The sequence below is a fragment of the Dreissena polymorpha genome, chromosome 6 (assembly GCF_020536995.1).
Source record: "Dreissena polymorpha isolate Duluth1 chromosome 6, UMN_Dpol_1.0, whole genome shotgun sequence".
NCBI lineage: Eukaryota > Metazoa > Mollusca > Bivalvia > Myida > Dreissenidae > Dreissena > Dreissena polymorpha.
Window position 1 is genome coordinate 50,365,640 of NC_068360.1, and position 24,151 is coordinate 50,389,790.

General features: G+C 33.5%; 1 long non-coding RNA gene across 1 annotated transcript in view; it reads right to left on the reverse strand.

Annotated features, from left to right (window-relative positions):
- Positions 1–18,625, reverse strand: part of LOC127836444 (uncharacterized) — a 59,233-nt gene extending 40,608 nt beyond the window's left edge. The window contains exons 1-2 of the long non-coding RNA XR_008028766.1: positions 17,996–18,625; positions 12,452–12,535 (exon numbers count right to left, since the gene is read on the reverse strand). This is a non-coding gene — a long non-coding RNA (uncharacterized LOC127836444). The remainder of the gene's footprint in view (positions 1–12,451; positions 12,536–17,995) is intronic.
- Between the last annotated feature and the right edge of the window lie 5,526 nt (positions 18,626–24,151).

Here is a 24,151-nt window from a genome sequence, read left to right on the forward strand (position 1 = left end):
AAATTGGCAAAAAAGGAACATGTTACTGAGTCCTAACTAATGGCTGGAAGGTCATTATGGATATAACATGATTTTAAGTGTCTTAATTACCATGACATTGAACATTCACAGTCTTCGAAATTAGCACACGCCCGATCGCCCGTGGCGAGTAAAATTACTGCCGGGCACATACAAAAATTCACGTTTGTGGCCCGCCGGGCATGTAAATTATTGAAGCCAATTGACAGTTTATAAAAAAATATCGTAAGCGGTTCTTGATATTTGCAGATCTATTTTTCAATTTTGCGAACAAACACCTTGCCGTAAGTTGAAATGAAATTCGATTGGTTTAACAACACACACCTGCTTGCACACGTCATCGTTATTGTTTTTGACCGATGCAGTTCGGTCACATTCGGTCCTTATCGACGGTTTCTATTGACATTAATCGAGAAGATGCTTTTTGAACCGATCGTTTCAATCAAGTAATACGCTTCCGTTTTTGTCAATGTTAACAAATGTCATTGTCGACATAGAGGCTATGCAGTATCTTAGGTATGTTGATGGGGCTAAGCCCGATAAAGCACTTCCAAAATAGAAAATTGACAATGATTTAGAGAAAAAGGAAGCCAAGAAATGGTGCGAGGACACCAGAGAACTCTCTTTTCAAGAGCACTGGTGTAACGATCGACCGTCTTAATTCTAGTGACTGATAAGATGTAGTTGTATTCACTACTATTGAAACAAATGTTCTGCTTTACTATGTGTAGCATGTAAGTGTTAAAATGTTGTGATTTGTTATAATTTTGGTTAAAAAAGTTTGGGCATGTAAAAAATATGTTGGGCATGTAAAAATTCTTAAGTAACTGGCCCGACTGGCATGTGACTTTTCAAAGCTAATTTCGAAGACTGCATTCACATAATTTTGAAGTCAGCTGTAACAATAAGAACAAAATTAAATAAAGATAAGGACTTAACAAACAAAACTCAATTTACAAAATGAATTTCTCAAAATACCTTCCCCAGAAAATATACTCCATCTAAACAGTAATAATGTAATGATTTAATAAACAGTGATTTTAGATTTTTAAGTCTATACATTTAAACCATAGTCCTTCTTAGTTTCTTAACTGTTTTAGAAAATAAATAAGATATTGTGGAACACATCACCTGAAGTTTTTTTTAGCAAAATATTAGGAGATATTCAGCCACATTCCCCAACTTTTAGAGTTTTTGGAGTTTTCCCCAAAGCAAGGCAAAGATTTCCCACTGTGGTGTATAAATAGGTTTTTGTTGTCATTAATGTACACTCTTACTCGTTATTATATGATATTAAACTCTTAGACATAGCTAAATCTTTCAGTTAATACAATTTATTAAAAGCAATAGTTAATTGTTCTTATCTTGCAGTGTTCTATACTAAACATAACTAATGCTTTTTATATTGCTTATTTTAAAAACAAAAAAACTCTTTTTATGGGTTCACACTAATTTTTATAAACAGGCTATATACTTTTGTCAATTAATCCAATAAATTATTGCAAACCAAACTGAAAATACGCGTGTGTTCAGGGCTCACGCTGGGCTCAAATTTTTAGGAGAAGTGACTTCTCCCTGGATACTGATTTAGGGAGAAGTGAGGAGACTCTAGGGAGAAGTGGAGAAACTCGGACACATGGGTTTGCATGCAGGGCATTACAACACAAATATATGTGTATCACATTACTGAAGTATACCACTGTAGTACACATAATTAATTTAATTTTTCCAGCAGTTCTAATTAACCAAGTAATAATATACACCACAGATAAATAACTAAAATTTTACTAGCTCTATATTCAATCCATTTTGATGTAAATATCATATTATATAGACTAAAGTATTTCTAGATAATATGTTTATGAAGCAGTAGGTAATATAAGCTTAATAAAACTGTCAGATCAGATATATATTTATGTTTGAAATATGACATTTAGCATATGCTTTCTTAATCATTATTTGTTATTATAGTCTTTCCAATTGCAATTTCATGTGAATACAATTCGAAATATGATAAACCACACCATTTTGACATCACCATGGGCGTAAAAAAACAGCCAACTTGTGTTATACATTCCATTATTCATTACCGTTATTTGAGAAGAAAGCACGTAACTCAAAATGCCCTAGGGGTAATGAATTTCTCCTATTCAAATGATGGGAAATGTTTAATGGACCTAAGCGTATATTGTTACATCCACCAGCGTAAGATTTCAGTATTGTTCATTAAATGTTGATCAAGATAAACTCTTTTCATTGTAAGAGTGAATATATTGTAGTCAAATACGTTACAGTAGCCAAATACTTTAGGCTTATTATGCCCCCCTTCGAAGAAGAGGGGGTATATTGCTTTGCACATGTCGGTCTGTCGGTCGGTCCACCAGGTGGTTTCCGGATGATAACTCAAGAACGCTTAGGTCTAGGATCATGAAACTTCATAGGTACATTGATCATGACTCGCAGATGACCCCTATTGATTTTGAGGTCACTAGGTCAAAGGTCAAGGTCACTGTGACCTGAAATAGTAAAATGGTTTCCGGATGATAATTCAAGAACGCTTATGCCTAGGATCATGAAATTTGAAGGGTAGATTGTTCATGACTAGCAGATGACCCCTATTGATTTTCAGGTCACTAGGTCAAAGGTCACGGTGACCAGAAATAGTAAAATGGTTTCCGGATAATAACTCTAGAACACTTATGCCTAGGATCATGAAACTTGATAGGTACATTGATCATGACTGACAGATGACCCCTATTGATTTTCAGGTCACTAGGTCAAAGGTCAAGGTCACAGTGACCCGAAATAGTAAAATGGTTTCCCGATGATAACTCAAGAAAGCTTATGGCTAGGATCATGAAACTTCATAGGTACATTGATCATGACTCGCAGATGACCCCTATTAATTTTCAGGTCACTAGGTCAAAGGTCAAGGTCACAGTGACAAAAAACATATTTACAAAATGGCTGTCACTACAACTGAGAGCCCATATGGGGGGCATGCATGTTTTACAAACAGCCCTTGTTTTTAACATCAATCTTCCATGTAGAATGCCCTGAATTGTGGAATTAATGTATATTTGTGTAATACTTATATAAGTAAGACAGGGGAATATTCAAACCATCATACATTTTTCTGCCCCCCTTCGAAGAAGAGGGGGTATATTGCTTTGCACATGTCGGTCTGTCGGTTGGTCGGTCCGTCCACCAGGTGGTTTCCGGATGATAACTCAAGAACGCTTGGGGCTAGGATCATGAAACTTCATAAGTACATTGATCATGACTTGCAGATGACCCCTATTGATTTTGAGGTCACTAGGTCAAAGGTCAAGGTAACGGTGACCCGAAATAGTAAAATGGTTTTCAGATAATAACTCAAGAACGCATACGCCTAGGATCATGAAACTTCATGGGTAGATTGATCATGACTTGCAGATGACCCCTATTGATTTTGAGGTCACTAGGTCAAAGGTCAAGGTCACGGTGACCCGAAATAGTAAAATGGTTTCCGGATGATAACTCAAGAATGCATACGCCTAGGATCATAAACTTCATGGGTAGATTGATCATGACTCGCAGATGACCCCTATCGATTTTGAGGTCACTAGGTCAAAGGTCAAGGTCACGGTGACCCGAAATAGTAAAATGGTTTCCTGATGATAACTCAAGAACGCATACGCCTAGGATCATAAAACTTCATGGGTAGATTGATCATGACTCCCAGATGACCCCTATTGATTTTGAGGTCACTAGGTCAAAGGTCAAGGTGACCCGAAATAGTAAAATGGTTTTAGGATGATAACTCAAGAACGCATACGCCTAGGATCATGAAACTTCATAGGTAGATTGATCATGACTCGCAGATGACCCCTATTGATTTTGAGGTCACAAGGTCAAAGGTCAAGGTCACGGTGACCCGAAATAGTAAAATGATTTTCAGATGATAAATCAAGAACGCTTTTGCCTAGGATCATGACACTTCATAGGTACATTGATCGTGACTCGCAGATGACCCCTATTGATTTTCAGGTCACTAGGTCAAAGGTCAAGGTCACAGTGACAAAAATCGTATTCACACAATGGCTGCCACTACAACGGACAGCCCATATGGGGGGCATGCATGTTTTACAAACAGCCCTTGTTTCAAGCAGTTTTTGCTGAGATCTATAGTATTGACATTTGAGTTTAATTAACTGGATCATCATACATGTACATCCATTTTGTTACTTTCATCATTAATGACAAATTTTTTACTAAGATTAATGACACTTAATTGTCCCAAATATCAACGCAAATTTTTTTTAGAGTTCTCTAATTGATTAAGAAATCTTACACTTGAAAATTATCATAACCAACTGTTTAGCAAGCAAGGTATGATACTTATTTCATGTAAAACCCTTTCCAATATCAAGTTCATTTGGTGTCAAAAGCATTAACAACAATAATTGAAACATATGTCGCCGGATCAGGATTACATTGAACGATTTCCAGTAAGTTTATTTTTCTCAAAATATTGACCCTTGTTGCAACAGTTTACAAATAATTAATATTCAAGCCGTGGGCCATAGGGGGAAACCCGCCTGGCGTGACATCGGAAACTTCATACACAGGATTGTTAATGGGCAGATTGAAATGTGAGTCCCCAGATAATAGTAATCTGTGACATTTGCAGGGACCAATTTTTGCAAAGCTGCAATTCAACATGAAATTATTTCTGTCCTCTATTACTTTAGCCCTTTGCATGCTGGGAAACTTGTCGTCTGCTAAAATGCCGTCTGCTGAATTTCTAAAACTAGCATTTTCTTAGTTTTTTTCAAAGAATACTATCAGAATAGCAAACAGTTGGATCCTGATGAGACGCCATGTTCTGTGGCGTCTCATCTGGATCAAAACTGTTCGCAAAGGCGTCTTCAAATTTCGGTTCCAGCACTGAAAGAGTTAGACCTCACATACATATCACTTACAAAACATTTTTTCTTTAGTTTTCTACATGCAAGCTATTACCATGAGATTTTGCAATTATTATTATTATAATTGTCATTGTTGTTGATGATCATGATGTCATCATATTGCTTCTTGGTCATTTAATTTGTATTTAAGTATTCTTGGAAGTTACAAAATCACACAATTATGGTAACTATCATTTATTGTTCTATTTATCAATGACAAAAAAAAGTTGTCATCCTCCTTCAACCCCCCTCCCCCCTCACCATTGTAATTATTTATTGAAAAACATAATTCTCAATTTTCATTATTGGTATATGCAATTTTATTATCCATGAATACATGCATATTCCGCACCTTCTACAGTTACCCTTATAAAATGAATTCCACTCGAATAAATTATAATTAATAGCTGAATGAAAGTGATGCAAGAGAGTAGTATCTATATATGAATAAAATGTCCACATACATGTGTATAAATGTGAGTGATTAATAAATAATTTGTACAACAGACAACACCAATCATGATGTTTTGAAGAAATGATCACTTATTGAGATTGATGATTAAAAGAAAGCTTTTATGGCCTAACTACTTACTTCGCAATCATTAACAAAGCCAAGCTGTTAACATAATATGATTTATATTGATGAATCAAACAAGTAATGCATCATCAGAGACAATCTTTATTTTATACAACCAAAAACCATTTAACAAAATATTAAAACAACAAAAAATGTGTCCCCACGACACGGATGCCCCAACTGTAACTTTGTCACTACATAAAAGCATAACTGTGTATATGTTTTTGAGATATACATCGCCTTTATTTTATTAAACTATTAATTGCTGCATAACAGATGTTCAATAATTAAATTTTGTTGTTTGTTACATATGTTATCTGCTGCAGTTTGTAGATGGTTTTTTCTGCCAATTCTTTGCATGCAAATAACAGGAATGCACATATCTTCTTGTCAACTGTAGAATTTTTTTTTTCTTATACTTACTAGTTTTTGGCCTGGCATGGCCCATGTCGAACTTGGCCTAAAGATCATCTAGATAAAACTTATGACCAAGTTTGGTGAAGATCGGATGAAAACTACTTGAATTAGAGAGCGTACACCATGCTGAATGTTTAAAACACACTAAGTGACCCTGTGACGTAGTTTTTGGCCCAGCATGGCCCATATTCGAACTGGCATAGACATTACCTAGATACAACTTCTGACCAAGTTTGGGGAAGATTGGATGAAAACTACTTAAATAAGAGAGCGGATACCATAATGAATGTTTGAAACGCACTAAGTGACCCCGTGTCCTAGTTTTTGGCCCGCCACGACCCATGTTTGAACTTGGCCTAGACATTATCTAGTTCAACTTCTGTTTAGTGAAGATTGGATGAGAACTACTTGAAACAGAGAGCGGACAGACATACAGACAGACAGACAAACAGACAGACAGACAATGCGAAAACTATATTCCGCCCGTTGGGGGCATAAAAAGTCGTGTTCTTACTTCAACTCTTTATTATGTTCAATGTTAGGTTTAAAGGGAGACAAATCAAATTCAACAAATAAATTAACCGTGCTCTGGGAAAACAGGGCTTAATAATAAAATGCATGTACATTAAATGCAGTCCCAGATTAGCCTGTGCAGTCTGTATAGGCTAATCAGGGACGACACTTTCTGCCAAATCTGGATTTTTGCTTAGAAGGGACTTCCTTTAAATGAAAAATACCATAAAAGCAGAAAGTGTTGTCCCTGATTAGCCTGTGTGGATTGCACAAGGTGATCTGGGACGACACCTTAAGCATATGCATTTAACCCTGTTTTCCCATAGCAATGCTCAAATAAGCCTACAATCCAATACTAGATTGTAACCTACAATCCAATACTAAATTGTAACTCAAGCAAACACTTTATTAAAGATTCAGCATCATTGAGCATGCCATCCCAGAGAGCAACTAGGGTAATGTACCTCAATCAATTTAAAAATGTATTATTTCATTTCATTTCATTTAACATTTATTATCAGACAACCTTACTTTGAATACAATGTGATAATCAAGTATTTGTTCTTAAATACTGAACTTAATACAATATTGGCCTGTTTACAAGCAAATCTACTGTGTATGTTATATACCTGAGTGCATGATACCTGTTCATTTATTATAATTAAATGAGTTTCACAGCTAAAACAACTCATATATTCTTCAGTGAAGTTTATAATTAATGGATCATGATGTCTAACTCTACAATGATAAACTTTTAACTCTGTATATTTAAGTACCCTTTTAAGTGTTGTTTAACAATGCTTTAAAATTCAATACTTTAATTTCAAGCATGTTTTATTGATTAATACGCCAGACTGCCGTCACAAACAATAACATAATACTTTCCAATTAAAAACATCTCAACACCATTTTGAAAGGTTTCCTAAAATTGGTTTATAGTTTACCCACTACTTTTAAAGGGGTCATCAATTAAGGTAAACATAATATGATTTTTTTGTTTTAGTGAACATTATCAATGTTTGGATCATTAGTAAAAATGAAAAAAAAACACTGTCAATTTAATTTCATAGTGTTTCCACATGTTAACTATGTGTAATGGGCATTAAAACGAATTTAATAGCTTAGTATCATGTTTATAAATAGTCATGCTCGAGTCTAACAGTGATAAAAATACCAATAAAGTAATACCTTATATAAAAATATCTAATAAACATTCCACAAATCTTAAATCAAGTTCTGAATAATTTAAACATAACATATTTGCAAAATATACAGCCATATATTATGTTTATGGTTGCTATGGCATTTTAAATATATTGACCTATATTTTTTATCATCAAATTTTCAACAATCTCATCAAAGGTTTCTTGGATAAATGCAAAAAAATAAACATGTTGTAAATTTCATAAACACAATAAAACCAAATAGCAAGCATAACTTGGGGAAATTACTACAGCACGTCAATCAAATAAATATTAGAAAAATACATTTTTTGTCAAATAGTTTCCACTTTAATTGTACTGAGACACGAAAATATTTTATTTATTACCAAATTTCACATGAACATGAGACTAAGCAATGATAAATGTCACACCTTGAAGAAATTGAGGTGCAAAAAAGAAGATGACATTCTTCAACAATTCACTATCTAGTCTTATTTAACATCTTCAATAGAAATATTAGATGGTCTGATTACACGCCTCGCTTTACGCCCAAACATAACATCCAAGGTATCTATTTACAATCCCATTTTAATCCAGACATAAACTCCCCACCCTGCAGAAAAAATTTAAATTTCAATAAATTCTCGAATCCTTCGAAAAAACTTTTTCGAACCACTAAAAACTTTTTGCTAAAAACAGTCCCCACGTAACTTTTTTTATATTATTTCTTTTAATCATTTAATGTTATACAACCTTTTGAGTACCAGCAGGTGATATAAATAGGTGAAACTGGTATACATTACGATGATAAGACAGACGACTTTTTAAAAATGTTTTGGTTGGTTGCACCAATGCCCATGTTAGCAGTGTTTCATTGCAGCAGCTATGGGTGCTAAGGCCCATTCACGGAGCTTGTCGAGCACTGTTGAGCCTGTCGCATACCGTAGACGGATACTTCGCAGTTCAGTGTCATTTATAATAAATAAACATTGTTGATGGATGCCACATACCAAATCTTATGACACTCTGTGCTGATATCAAATTATGCCCGTCATTTAAGGATCATAGGTCAACGATGAAATAAATACAATAATTTTACTATCTAGAACACATAACCACATAATGCATACCAAAATACAGTATCAAGCAGGGCTCACTCTGGGCTCAAATTTTAGGGAGAAGTGACCACTCTGGACACTGATTTAGGGAGAAGTGAGGAGTCTCTAGGGAGTAGTGGAGAGACTCAGACACAAGGATTTGCATGTAGGGCATTACAACACACATATATGTGTATCACATTATTGAAGTATACCACTGTATATTTCTTTTGTGTATCTTAATTTTTCCAGCTGTTCTTATTAACCAAGTAATAATAGACACCACAGATAAATAGCTTAAATTTTACTAGCTCTATATTCAATCCATTTTGATGTAAATATCATATTATAGGACTAAAGTATTTCGAAGATAATATGTTTATGAAGCAGTAGATAACATAAGCTTAATAAAATTGTCAGACCAGATAAATATTTATGTTTGAAAAATGACATTTAGCATATGCTTTCTTAATAAATATTTGTTTTTTTAATAGTCTTTCCAATCGCAATTTCATCTGAATACAATTCGAAATATGATAAACCACACCGTCTGCATCACCCCATCTGTATTCTTCATTCTATTTTTTCTTTAAAGAACTTCGAAATTAAATTATAATCGACGAAAAATAATGTATCCAAAAACTACAGTCCGAAAAATTGTACGCGTTACGCACATGAAACAAATTGAGCATATCGTTTGACAGGAAAATAATGAAAACCGGAAACCTAGCAAATACGTAATTAAAATACAATTTAAATGACATATAACTTGACAATAGCATAGTTTGTGGTTAAAAAAACTTAATTATCACCTTTTAATTTTAAACGATAATCGGCAAAAAGGTGTAACATCATCGATATAGATCTAATTATTTAATTATCATCCTTTTGTTAATTCAGATCGATAGTCGGTAGAAATGTAATTTGATCAACTTAGAAATATTTTTTTTATTGTAAGCCTCCTTTTTATTTGTTTATCTTTAAATACGTCGTTTGCCATCGGCCGCTATGTAGTGTTGGCAGACGACAATATCAACTGTGTATTTCCAAGTATACAGTGTCTGCGCATGCATAATTATGTGTGCGCAAACTCAATGTTGATTGGCCAGCTACCATGTGACTTGAATGCTGACTTGACCAATAGACAATCCCAGAAATCGATACCTCCCGGAATACCCGCCCCTGAATACTCTCGCACGCCTCCAAAACGGTACTGAAAAAATAAACATGGACCTATATATGTGTGCAGGTCATAATACACTAAATAGTTTCCCTATATAATTCAATGTAAAAGCGACAACTTTGAGCGAAAATAAATGCAACATTTTGCACATTATAAAGAGACCCCCATAACCATACCTTTTCTTAAAGGCCATTCTAAGCGGAATCTATTTATGCAATAAAAAAGATATGTCATGTACAAAGCAAGAAAGAACTTGACACAAATCAAAATCGACTGTTTTTGCAACTTTTTTTTTCGACCGTTTCTTAGTGGAATGTAACCTTTTCTAGTGCAATGGTTTACTATAGTCTTCACGTGTATCATATTTCAGGGATTCAGTAGTGAACACCTATTCATGCCCTACCATTATCTCCGCAAGATAACACCCGAATAATGGTAAAATGTGTAAAACATGCCTTCCTGTCAACTATGATATTTTTTTTAGAGAGTACAGCCTACATGAAGCGATCATTTAGTGTATTGTAACCTGCATAGGTCCCTACACAAAACAGGTGTAGGTCCCTGGCATGAATAAGGTCTTGATTGTCATTTAACATGTTATTTAAAGGTGACGCGTGATATCTTATCTAAATTTCGGTATCAACACATGTGCAGACATGTGGTGTCACGGGCAAACCCATAAACGCTTTTGATCCACACTTGGAACATCGCCTCCCATTGAAAATTCGTTCGCGTCTGTATCGCTGATGTTTTTTTCAAGAGATGTATGTTGCTGTCATTTATAATCTGTAATTAAAGAAAAATAAATCACTTATTTTGTGCGTGTTTTTATTTTTTAAGCGTAAATTAAGACCGTTTTACGAACATTTAATAAAGACATACGTTTAGGAAATCCAGAGAACACAATTGGAACTATTTAAGTTTATTTAAGGCTCATTATTTTTCATGTTGAACATTTCAATCGTAAATTAAGATGTTATTAAGAAAATTTAATAATATTTCAGGCAACATGTAAAACGTTATTTAAATAATAATATAAGAAAGTCGTAGACAAAAGCTGATATGTCCTTTTCAATAAAAAAGTATGACATATCGTGACATCTTACACAGTTTTGCAAGCGAATAACTCCGATACTTGTTCATTTAAATCACAAAATTCATTTCCGGCTAGTTATTTTTTAATTAGCTTGAGAGCGATTTTTAAATAAAAGATTGCTAAAAACCACTTTAGTTTTAGACTAAACTAGATACATTATTTTAATAAAAAAAAAATCTCTACCTGAAAATCTTACAGAGTTACGATAACAAAGATTTACGAAACAATTTTAGAATCACTAACTTCATTTCGGCTTTAGATTTGTATATAATACCTTTAAAATGACACTTACAAGGGAAATATTAATAGCGAAATGGTAACTGTTTAGACAAACAAAGAGATGTATTATTCAATTAAAGAAGTCGTCCTAAGTCTTTAATCTTACAACGTTTCTTAATGAATATCTCCGGAAAGTATAGAAAGTACGACATTTAATAAGAAATAATATAGGCTTAAACAAAGGCAGATATCAATTTAATTGTCTACATCGATCTTAAATCTATCTTATTAATATCAAAGATCTATCCAAAAAATATGGTCTGAATGTATGTTTCCAATCTTTATATATTGATAGATCTTTGTTAATATCTCCGGCACTATTTACGCTAAAATCACAACGTTTACTTCACACTTTAGATATTTCTATACCTTTATAATTATGCTTGAATAATTTTATTCCATAAAGAAATAATTAAATTTTATACAAAGGCATTATGCTGAAAGGTATGCTGAAAATGCCAACTCGGTTTTAAACAGTACGTGTTGTCACTGAATATTGTTGCAGAGACACATATTTTATGAATCTATCGTGTATATTTTTAATTCAAATTATATTGATTTACGATGTGATACATATCAACACTTGGTTTCATGTTTCACTTGTTTTTAATCCTAATGTGCGAAGTCATAAAGTACCGGTACTGTTTATTGGAATAAAGCGGGTGTACACTATGATAACATTGTAATCTGTCAAATTCTTCAGTACCGTTTTCAATCGCGGGTTACGTAATAGCCAATATGGCGGCGCCCATATTATCGAATCTGGAATTGTCTATATCGATCGCCAATTCGATAAGTTCGGAGGTTGGGAGAATCGGGGCGGGGTTTACCTCAAATTACCTGTCGCTCAATTGCGACACGCTCCGGGCTGCGACAGTGTGTATTGGAAAATTGAGTCAGACCAGCTTGACATTAGAAAACCGGATGTAAACACATTTCGATAAGAGGGAGACTGGAAGTCGCTTTTTATCTACAATTTCTTAAATTTTAAGCGACGTTTGGCTTAAGAAAGCGACTTAGTCGCTCACGTCGCCCACTAGCGCGAGCCCTGGTGTTTGGTTGCTTTTTATTCCCCAAAACAGCACAGTAGACATTTAGTTTTGACACAGTTCAAATGGTAGTATGTGAGCAAGTCCCCTTTTATTTGAAAATTACTCACCACTGTGTAGCGTTTATCACAGGTATTGTACAACCATCCAATAATATATGGTACTGATCTTCATCTGATAAGATTTTTTAAGTGCTGAAATATAAATACATTATTATAATGTTTTAGTTTCAATTCATTATGATCAGGCCCATAGCCAGGGTTTTGAAAAGAGGGATGCGTATTTTCCCATTAATGATAGTTAATTGAGCAACAAAGTGGCGAAGAGGATAGGTGCGGGAGAGGCTGCCACATCTTGCATTCGGGAGGGGGGGGGGGGGGGGGGGGGGGGGGGGTTGAAGGTCCACCCCTAAACAATGATACTTAAAATCCTGCATTCTGGTGCCTTTGTATCTGTCTTTTAAAAGAGACTGGAGCTATAGAGCATTATTATATGAACTTTCACTTTCATTGACCATACTCAGTGACTGATCTAAAAAATTTGGGTTTGAATGCCCCCCCACCCCCCCCCCTGGCTATGTGTATGATGTTCAGCACACAATCAAACAATACACATAATTAAAATAATATATGTTAATTATAATGCGAAAAAGTTTACACCATAGATTTCCATTAACAAGTAATTGATCGCCTGATAATAAAGGTCAATTTGGTGCAGTCACACCAGCAACCAGTATTCGATTCCCATTCTGGGACCTTTTTCAGACGTTTCCCCCAAGAAGTTTCCTTCCCCCCATTTTAGTTTAAGTGCAGCTGAAAGTAACATTATCTATGAAGCAGCCTGTTTTGTTTTTTTTTGGTTCATTTGTTAAACTGTGTAAGGAATGTACGTAAATCATTAATAAGTGCATGTTGGTGTACTAGATATTCTCAAAATCTTACTAAGTATCTTATACATGTTGCTCATTTGGGAGCACAAATGCAAACAAGATTGGAATAATGTGTAATCCAGACCAATTTTGAATACACAATTAACACCTTATTTCGTTTGAGTAAACCTGTGCAGGGTTGTGGAACTTGTTTGTTGTTTTTAATCCAATTAAATAGGGTAAATTGGTGAATTGTAAAAAGGTTAGATCACATTTATATCAATTTCACAACTGTTTTTCTTGTTACAGTTAAATATGATAAATAAATAAACTATGTTACTGTCAAAACTTGTATTTTGTTCATGCATTCATATGTATTATAATCAAATTATTGGATGTCACTGATATTTTAATTTGTAATTATAACTAATATAGACTAATTAAAACAGAATTGCACTTTCCTAGCACAATATTTCATTATTAATAGTATATTTACCAAATGTAATCAAAACTTAATCATATTTTACTAATTTAAATGATATTAATAATATTTATAAGCAAAAAAAAAAATTATTTTTTTTAATGAATTTGTGTATTTAAATAAAAATTAATAACTTTACGAATTAACAAAAATGGTTTTAAATGCAAAAATATGAAATATATAAGTTTTACAGAACACAATATCAATAAACCTAGATTTTTGTGAACTATTTTATTTGAAACAAGGGCTGTTTGTAAAACATGCATGCCCCCTATATGGGCTGTCCATTGTAGTGGCAGCCATTGTGTGAATACGTTTTTTGTCACTGTGACATTGACCTTTGACCTAGTGACCTCAAAATCAATAGGGGTCATCTGCGAGTCATGATCAATCTACCCATGAAGTTTCATGATCCTAGGCATATGCGTTCTTGAGTTATCATTCAAAAACCATTTTACTATTTCGGGTCACCGTGACCTTGACCTTTGACCTAGTGACCTCAAAATCAATAGGGGTCATCTGCGAGTCATGATCAATGTACCTATGAAGTTTCATGATCCTAGGCCCAAGCGTTCTTGAGTTATCGTCTGACAACCACCTGGTGGACGGACCGACAGACCGACATACCGACCGACATGAGCAAAGCAATATACCCCCTCTTCTTCGAAGGGGGGCATAATTAGCATACACAAGCTGACATTTAATCTCAAAATGAACATACCAAACTTAAAATGAAGCAAAATGACAAATTTTTATAAATCTTATGATATGAGAGTGAAAAAAGAGGATTTTGACTTTTGACTTGACAACATGTTTCATTCTAGTCATGAAGATATATGAAAGATCCATTTGTATTAACAAATGAAAAAGATGTTGAAAGTGTAACATATCTTTTGAAACCATCCCTGTTAAATACAACAGATGCATCTATGACTACCTTATATAATACTATTAATAAAGTAAATTCAAATCAATTCATTTATAATAATTAATACAGTGAGTGATAAACTATTCAAAAATGTTTTTGTATGATAAAGTGCTAAACTGCTAATCTAATCTTATGAATGACTATCCCTCTTTAAAGATGTCACCTAATCTCATCAATGGTGATTAATTAAAGGGCCTGTATATTGCACCAAATGTACCTGTTATACAATAGCTGTTATCTTGAATAATACACTTGCTAATCTAATCAATGCTTGTATATTGCACCATAAGTGCCTGATTCATTGTATAATGTAAGGTGTGTGTTGTAACTTTAATATTAGCGAAAACATTAAAATGCTGTCACTTTTTTATGGCAACAGATTAAATCAATTTTTTATTTTTTTAACTGGGATTGTAAATAGTAATAGTCAATAGTAAATATTCTGCATAACTAAACATATAAGTGTCCAACTTTTTATTATACTGTATGATAACCTTGATGACAGACTGAATCAATATGTAAAAAAATTGATGGAAAATAATAATGTTTGAAGGGATATATAGACATCAAAATGGAATATGAATATTATATCCAATTCACAAACTCCGAAAATGTCTATCACTATGATATGTATGTATAATATTATAGTATTGCAGTAAATTCTAATAACAGAATGAATCAGTGTAAAATGTTTTAAGTATATACAGGTATAATTGAATTAGTTTGTACCAAAATGAATTCATTAGTTCAATAATTATAATTATTTACTTTGTTACATATTATTCCAAATAAAAATGATCATCAAAGAACATAAAAAGTGTACTTTTACTCAATTCATTAATACAATAATAGTTTAATTTGTAACATACTATTTCACTTAAAAATGACCATCAAAGAACATCAAAGCTGTGCTTTTACTCAATTTTTCAATGATCTCAATTAATAAAAGAAAAATTTCAGGCACTTATAACAACAATTATAATTAGATCTATTTAATTGGAAAATGGTCATGGAGTGAAACTTCCAGGAAGAAATTGTCTGGGGAGGAAACCTCTGAATTTTTGACACGTCAAATATAGTGACGATTAAGATTGAAAATGGTGAAACATATTAATAGGAACTCTTTTTGACATAGAACTCTACATGGCTGTCAACTTTAATTGTTATGTTAATCCTCTTTTGATTACAGATTTTTTGCAAGTTTCCAGCACCACCATATCATGTAAAACTGTCAATGCCGCCCAAACAACGAGTACCTGCTTTGGAACCCTTCAGTGTACATCATTAAAAATTAATTCACCCCATGATTTGACCATGGTCACGTGACTTGTCAAGCAAAGTTGAGAACGAGAATAAGACCATGTTTTTATAAGTTGTTATAATGAAAATCATAACATATGTAAAAAGCATTAAGGAATACTACAATATTTAAGTGTTTTATGATTACTCTATAAATTCGACATATTTTTTATGCATTTTCAATGGTATGCCGCTAGGTGCAAGTCGGCATAAACAAATTACATATACAGTCAAGTTACCATTACCTGATCAGTAGAGTAATACAGTTGTTCTGGTGAAAAGCAATAAATGGTTTGAGACTTCTTTTACACCAGCACCCGATTGTATAAACGCTGGTTAAAGTAACCGCTCGGTTACATTCAAACCATGGTAAGTTTGCGGTTATTCAGGTAAAGTAACCTTCAAGGTAACTCCATTGTATAAACACGATATTAACCGCAAAGTAACCTAACCGCGCATAGTGGAATTTAACCACCGGTAACTTTAACCAAAACATTTCCACAATTAAATTGATTATTTGATGCATCGGATCACACACGGCATACCCATAACAGAATATAAGAAACACGTTAAGTGCGTCCTTAAATTTGTCGTCCGGAAATCGTATTGCCCTGTAAATTAAGTCAGATAAAGTGTCAGTCGCTGCAATTTGTTGTTTACTCTTCGAAATTGTGAAGGTCGTTGATGGTTAGCTTTTATAATGTCGCACGCCGCGGCCATTTTGTGTAAGTTACCTCTCGGTAACTTGTAATTACCCACCTAGGGAAGCAGTGTATGTTTTAACGGGGTTTTAACCGATCGGTATAACTCACGAAATTTTATACAAACGCTTACCGACCAGTAACCAACATGGTACCGACTTTTAACCGCCGGTATGTGGTTAACCGCCGATATAACTGTTTATACAATCGGGTGCAGTAAGATTAAATATGACCTTGGTTAACTGTTTTAGCACATAGTCTTATTTCTAAGCGCAGACAAAATGTATTTGTGATACCTTTTTTCGCGTCAGAATTCATGCATTACCGGATCAGTTGTAGCCATAACAGATCACGCAATTGAAACCATTCAGGAGGGCACCTAACACCCTATTTGAACTGTTGAAACATGAACTGTGTCGTTTACAATGACCTCCTATCATTGCCAGTTATAAATTATATTCATTGTTTTTGTTATTAATTGTTTTCTATATGTTATCTTGTATCTACACTTTAGGCATGACGTGTGAATTATTTGTTGAAAATTCTAAATATGTAAATTGTTTGAATCATATCTATTCATCGATATTGAACATGGAGCATAAATGAAACATTCAGATTGAGATCATTTATTGAAAGAATCAACAAGATTTGCATATATTTTAATATAATATATTATCAATACGCATATTATCACGCTTGATCCGTTATTGCCTTAATTCTTCATTTTATCTAAGGTGTTGCAAAATTTTAAACACGAATCAAAACTGAAATGGACTTTTGCAAGCACAAAGACTATTCAATGGTTTATAAATTAATGCGTAAACTTCTTACTTTCCAACAGAGTTATAGCATGTGGTCGCAAAAAATGTTCAACCTCGATTTGGAAATGAGACGGAAGTCAACTAAGTTGTATATACATGTCAGCAAAACATACCGAAATGTTTGACAAAGAGTAGCTCAGATAACGATTCAGTCAATGCGTTTTTAAGAACAAGCCTTGAAGATGCTGTGTGCAAATAATCTTCTAAAAATGTCAACTATTTATCTCTTTATGTAGACTTGAACATCAAAGTGATCCGCTATGGGTAATGATCCAGTAATGGTAACTTGACGATACATAAAAAAGGTGACAAAGTGCGTGTGCGCGCATGTGTATGAAATGTAAACAAATGAAGGGTTCGAAAAAAAGGTGACGTTCGAGAATAGGTACTTTAACGATAGATCTAATTGTTTTTTGTGGTGATATTATAGGTGGGGCTTAAAAGGTACTCTGGTTGACCCACATGGCACAAGACCATGTTAACTTTAAAATATGTTTTTCAGTGAGTCAGAGATTAACGCATAGAATTAAGCTCTTAATAATAATAATTCTCCCACCTTTTGAGTCTAAACTGCAGGAGCTCCAGGTCCACACATTGTGATATGCACGATAATGCATATTCATCATCACACACTGTCAAATTATTCAGGTGAGGAAGGAACTAAGAAATATAATACATGTACACAATTGTTCACAACCTGTGGCTTTTCAACCCTAAAAATGCAGCAGAAGTAAACCTGTTGTGAAAAATTGATGTTCAAGAAATTAAAAATAATCTTCAGTACACTTGATTTACCACACAGACTAGGGCTAGATTGCACTTTACCGGTACGCAGTTGTGTTTACGGCGGTTCCTAAAACGCATAGGGTAAAACGCATACAATATATATATATCGTTGAAAAACGCATACGATATGAACGCGCGGTAGCCCCCGATATTTAGGAAATGTATAGGATAAAAAGGATTATTAGGTTTTAGGATTATTAGTTAGGTTTTGCAGGTTATGGTTCGCTTTTCCGTTCTTTTTTTGTGCCGGTAAAGTGCAATTGCCCCAGAATAGATCCACAGGCAGCAGTATCATAAATTTGCCCCCCAGCACTTACCCCAGGGGTTCCAGATTGTTAAAAGTAAACGTATTGTGTCTGGTTTGACTTTTCAACAACAAATACTGACAAAAATACCCCTCGTATATGTATAATATAGTGTATATATAATGCCTATACGGGACGTATTTTTTTCAAATTGTGTTTTTTGTCAATATTCATTGTTGAAAAGTCAAACCAGACACAAAACGTGTACATTTAAAAATCTGGAACCCCCGGGGTAAGCTCGAGGGGGGTGTAGGGTCCGGGGGGTGGCAGAGCAAATTTATGATACTGCTGCCTGTGACTAGATCTACAATACTGTAACGACACTGAATTGCACTTAAGTATGTGAATAATTTCATGATCGTTCAATTAATGGATTATTTTTTTTAACATTTGACCAACAAAATGTTTATTTTAGTACATACATAAAATACAAAAAAAAATCGATTATACAAGTGGATTATTGCCATTCAATCCAAACTGTTTCCTGTAATTTACAGTGTAATTGTCAGTGTTATGTGTGGATATTTATGAACTATGACAACATGTTCGTCCACACACATGGTGAATTTTAACATGAATCTTGGACAAACATTTGTCAGAGCAGCACTTAGTAATACCATTACATAAAAAAGGCGACAAAAGCGAGGTTAATAATTATCGTGGTATTACACTTTTAAGCTGTTTGTCAAAACTATTTACTACAGTCCTAAATAAACGCATTGAAAAGTTTTGTACGGACAATAACAGTATTTCGGATGCGCAGTTCGGATTTCGTAAAGGGCGTTCCACAGTAGATCCAATTTTTATTTTACATTCTCTTGTTCAGAAATACCTCAATGAAAATAAGAGGCTCTATGTCATTTACGTTGACATGATGAAGTGTTTTGATTCCATTTATAGAAATGCACTGTGGTTAAAAATGTTTAAAACTGGTATTGATGGAAAATTACTTAGAATTGTTAAAGATATGTACCAAAAAGTTAAATCGTGTGTTAAGGTATGCTCTTCTTATTCTGAATATTTCAATTATGCTGTTGGCTTACGACAAGGCGAGGTGATGTCACCTCTTTTGTTTTCACTATTTGTTGAAGATCTAGAGTTATATTTGCAGTGCGACATTGATGCCGGCTTAAGTATTGATGATTTAACTTTGATTTTGTTGTTGTTTGCTGATGATATGGCTATTATAGGTAAAACTCCTGAGGAAACCCAGCGACATTTAGATCTTTTGTTTTCATATTGTAACACATGGGGTCTTACTGTAAATACATCAAAAACTAAAATAATGGTTTTCCGAAAACGTGGGGCGTTATTAGCAAACGAAAAATGGACCTATAATAGCCAACCAATAGAAGTAGTCGATGATTTTAACTACCTTGGTACTGTTTTGAATTACACAGGAAACTTCTGTAAAAACATTGAACATCTCAATGGAAAGGCCTTGAAAGCTTTAAATGTTCTATTTTGCAAATGCGACGACTTTGATCTTTCGCCAAAAACCCTTTGTCAACTATTTGATGCATTTGTAACACCAATACTTAACTATTCGTGCGAAGTTTGGGGTCACACTAAATCTAAGGAACTAGAACGGATTCACCTTAAATTTTGTAAAAGATTACTAAGAGTAAAAAGCAATTCGTGTTCTGCTGCAGTATATGGTGAACTGGGCAGATATCCTCTATATATACACAGATACATTAGAATAATTAAATATTGGTTTAAAATTAAAGACAGTGATAATATTATACTAAGTGTTGTTTATAATGAGGCTCTTAAAGATTGCATTAATGGCAAGAAAAATTGGGTATCAAATGTGAAAAAGCTGCTCAACGATTACGGGTTCGCTTACGTGTTTGAAAATGGTCACTATGTTAACACAAACACATTTCTAACTGAATTTAAATGTAGAGTCATAGATTGCTTTAAACAACACTGGCTTCAAACACTTGACAGTCCAGTTTTAATATTGTACAAAGAATTTAAATTATCGTTCGAGTATGAAAAATATTTAGATGTCTTACCTAAAAGCCTCAGATTTTATTTCTGTAGATTAAGAATGTCATGCCATCCATTAAGAATTCAAACGGGTCGGTACATTAATAATCGCATAGCAAGGGAAGAAAGGTATTGCAGTTGTTGTAACTCACGTGATATAGAAGATGAATACCACTTTATGTTAATCTGCCCTTGTTATAACGATATCAGGAAAAAATATATAAAATCATATTATTACCAGCGACCATCAGTATATAAATTCCTAAGCCTTATGAGAACATGTTCTAAAAAAGACGTTATTAAGTCATCCGTTTTTGTGAAAGAAGCTCTTTTTACCAGAAAGTCCTTATTGAATGTTGTACATAATACGACCAGCTGATTTTATTTTTTTTCTGTTCCGCGGGTTCGCTTCTTTGATTGTTTATGTGATTGTTTGTTTTTTGTGTATGTATGTGTATGTATGTTATCCTATCAATCAGATAGCTATTCGTTACTTAATAGTATTACTGTGAGCATACTGAATCATATGTTATATGTTACATGCCCAACATTTGTTCAATACAAAAAAGTATTACTTTTTTCTTTCTTTTTTTACATACAGATGTAAAACAGACGTGTCTGATTGTTTAATTTGCTGCCTTATGGAAACTATGTAATATATGCAAAATATGTGTGTTATGTCTTACTATTATTATTAACATAATAATACACATTTTATGCGCAAGATAATCAAATTCCAATTTAGTATATTTCCGTAAATGTTGATAACTAGATAGCCACCCTGCCACATAAATAGTTTGCAAAAATGCTATTTTCTTTTTCCTCAAACTACTTGCATGCATTACGTTAGATTGAATGTATATTACTTATAACTGTATGATCACTTCCTATTCACATCACCTGTTGATGTATGTATAATTACAAGGTTAAGACTGACGATGTACTATGTACAAGTCGTAATAAACTTCTGTTCTGTTCTGTTCTGTTCTGTACTTATTGGTAGTTGCATGAGGGTGGTGAAACGATCTTGTTAAAAATCAATCTGGTTGTCAACTATTTTCGTGTCCTTAAAATATTCAATATATTGCAAGCTTATGATTTCCCTAGATAAACATATTTTAACATAAGCTTGTTACTGTTAATTACAGAAGGCATATGGCTACCATATAGCATTAGCTCAAAAGTATTGTTGAACAACAATGTAATTCTATATGGACAAATTTTTGTTTTATTTCAGATTTGACGGCCATGATATGAGTCAATATACATAATATTGTATATTATATAGAAATTATTATTGAAAATCAATTATTTGAAAAAATATACAATGTAATAGGCGAACTTAATAACTTACACACAGTAGCGCTAGACAGTAAAATCTTGAATAAAGGAAGCTGGAGAATGTCTAAAATTGATATTGTATTTGATTGATTACACTGATGTTTACTGTATTTTGAATTTAACATACATATATGATTACTCAAAGAGGTGTTTTTTTGTATTAAAGTTATATGGAAAGCCCCATTAAACACCCACGGGAGGTTCTTTGTTAATGGGCGGGGAGCCCCGTAAAACCCCCATTGGGGTTCATTGAAAATGGGAGTTTGACTGGGTCCCCCGTCAAACCTCCCACGGGGGACCCGTCTAACCTCCCACTGGAGTTTAATGGAAATGGGAGTTTGGCGGGAGCTTCCGTAAAAACCCACGGGGGAAGAAAATCTACAAACACTTTATTTTCTAATTTAAGTACATATTTCTTACAATTATGACTTGAGCATGTGTATTTGTAAACATTGGACCAGAAAACAAAGCATTATATTTAAATTATTTTTTTGGTAAAATATAGGTAAAATTCTCCCGTCTGGAAAAATCATCCGTGGGAGAATTGCAATTCTTAACGGGGGAGCCAAAACCCCGTTGAAATTCCACGGGGGATGGCAACTTTATCATCAAATAACTCTTTTTTCCAAAAACATTTTAACTCTTTTTTTTCAAATATATGTATGTACTCATTGTCCCCTACAAATATGCAAAATTTCATAACAATTGTTCAATAAATAAAAAAAATAAGTTTGCAAATAATCTGGATTTGCAAACTTAATCTGGATACTGTTATAAGCAAATTGTTAATTTTTTGACCTCCAAGGCAGGGTCAAATTTGAGTCATGTTGGTAACGAAGTATGCACAATATTAAAGCAATATGTCAAGGTACATAGGACATATTTGGGGTGGTACGCAAACTTTAACATAGAGTTATTAATAATATGCATATTCTTAGTGGAAAAAAGACCATTATTCTCACAAAATGCTTGATACAGTTGTCTGCTCTTGTTTGTAAGTTGGGGTAATGTTGGTAAAGAAGTATGCAAAATATTTAAGAAATTTGTCAAGGGACATAGGAAATATTTGGGGTAGTACGCAAACTTTAACATTTGCACGCTAACGCTTACGGGAAGCCGATCCCGGGGTGAGTAGGATAGCTCCACTATATATATTTCATATACAATAGTCAAGCTAAAAATTAATGTCTTCTAGTGCATCTGGGGCATCACCAGCCTTACCAGAATGTTTTACAAGAATGGTTGAATATGAGCACCAAATATTTTCTCTCCCAAGTACCTTGGTATGTTTTGCTGGTTGTGTGCATGTCGGAATGTTGGTGGAACTCTGGTTGAGCCAAGTTCTGGACCACTGTTACCGTCATGTCTTCTAATGGTGAATCATTGGCATCTTCTCCTGCATCACAAAATCGAAAGCCATGTTTAATCACAACATCAATCTACATAACTGTCCAGTGTCCATCTAATTATTGTATTCAGGAAATGATGCATAAGACATGCTTGCCAAGAATTGTATGTTAAGTCCTAAATTTGATGAAGTAAAGTGTTTTTCGAGGTTAATTCTTATTTTCAAAAAACCTAATTGAAGGGCAAGTCATCATATTGATAAAATGAATTGTGTATCAAGTCCTCACTTTTATGATAAATCAATTGTATATCAAGTCCTCACTTTTATAATAAAATAAGTTTTGTGTAAAGTCCTCATTTTGATTGATAAGAATTTTTTTGAGAAAATTCTTATTTTAAAAAACTGGAGTAATCATTTGGATAAAATGAAGTGTGTATCAAGTCCTCACTTTATGATAAATCAATTGTATGTCAAGTCCTCACTTTATAATAAAATAAGTTTTGTGTAAAGTCCTCATTTTGATTGCAAATAATTTTTTGAGAAAGTTCTTATTTTCAAAAAACCTAATTGAAGGGCAAGTAATCATTTTGATAAAAAGAAGTGTGCATTAAGTCCTCACTTTTATGATAAATCAATATGTGTGTCAAGTCCTCACTTTTATAATGAAATAAGTTTTGTGTAAAGTCCTCATTGTGATTGCAAATAATTTTTTTAAGAAAGATCTTATTTTGAAAAAAACTAATTAAAGGGAAAATCATCATTTTGATAAAATGAAGTGTGTATTAAGTCCTAACTTTTATGATAAATCAATCTGTGTGTCAAGTCCTCACTTTTATAATAAAATAAGTTCTGTGTAAAGTCCTCATTTTGATTGATTAGAATGTTTTTGAGAAAAATCTTATTTTAAAAAACTGGAGTCATCATTTTGATAAAATGA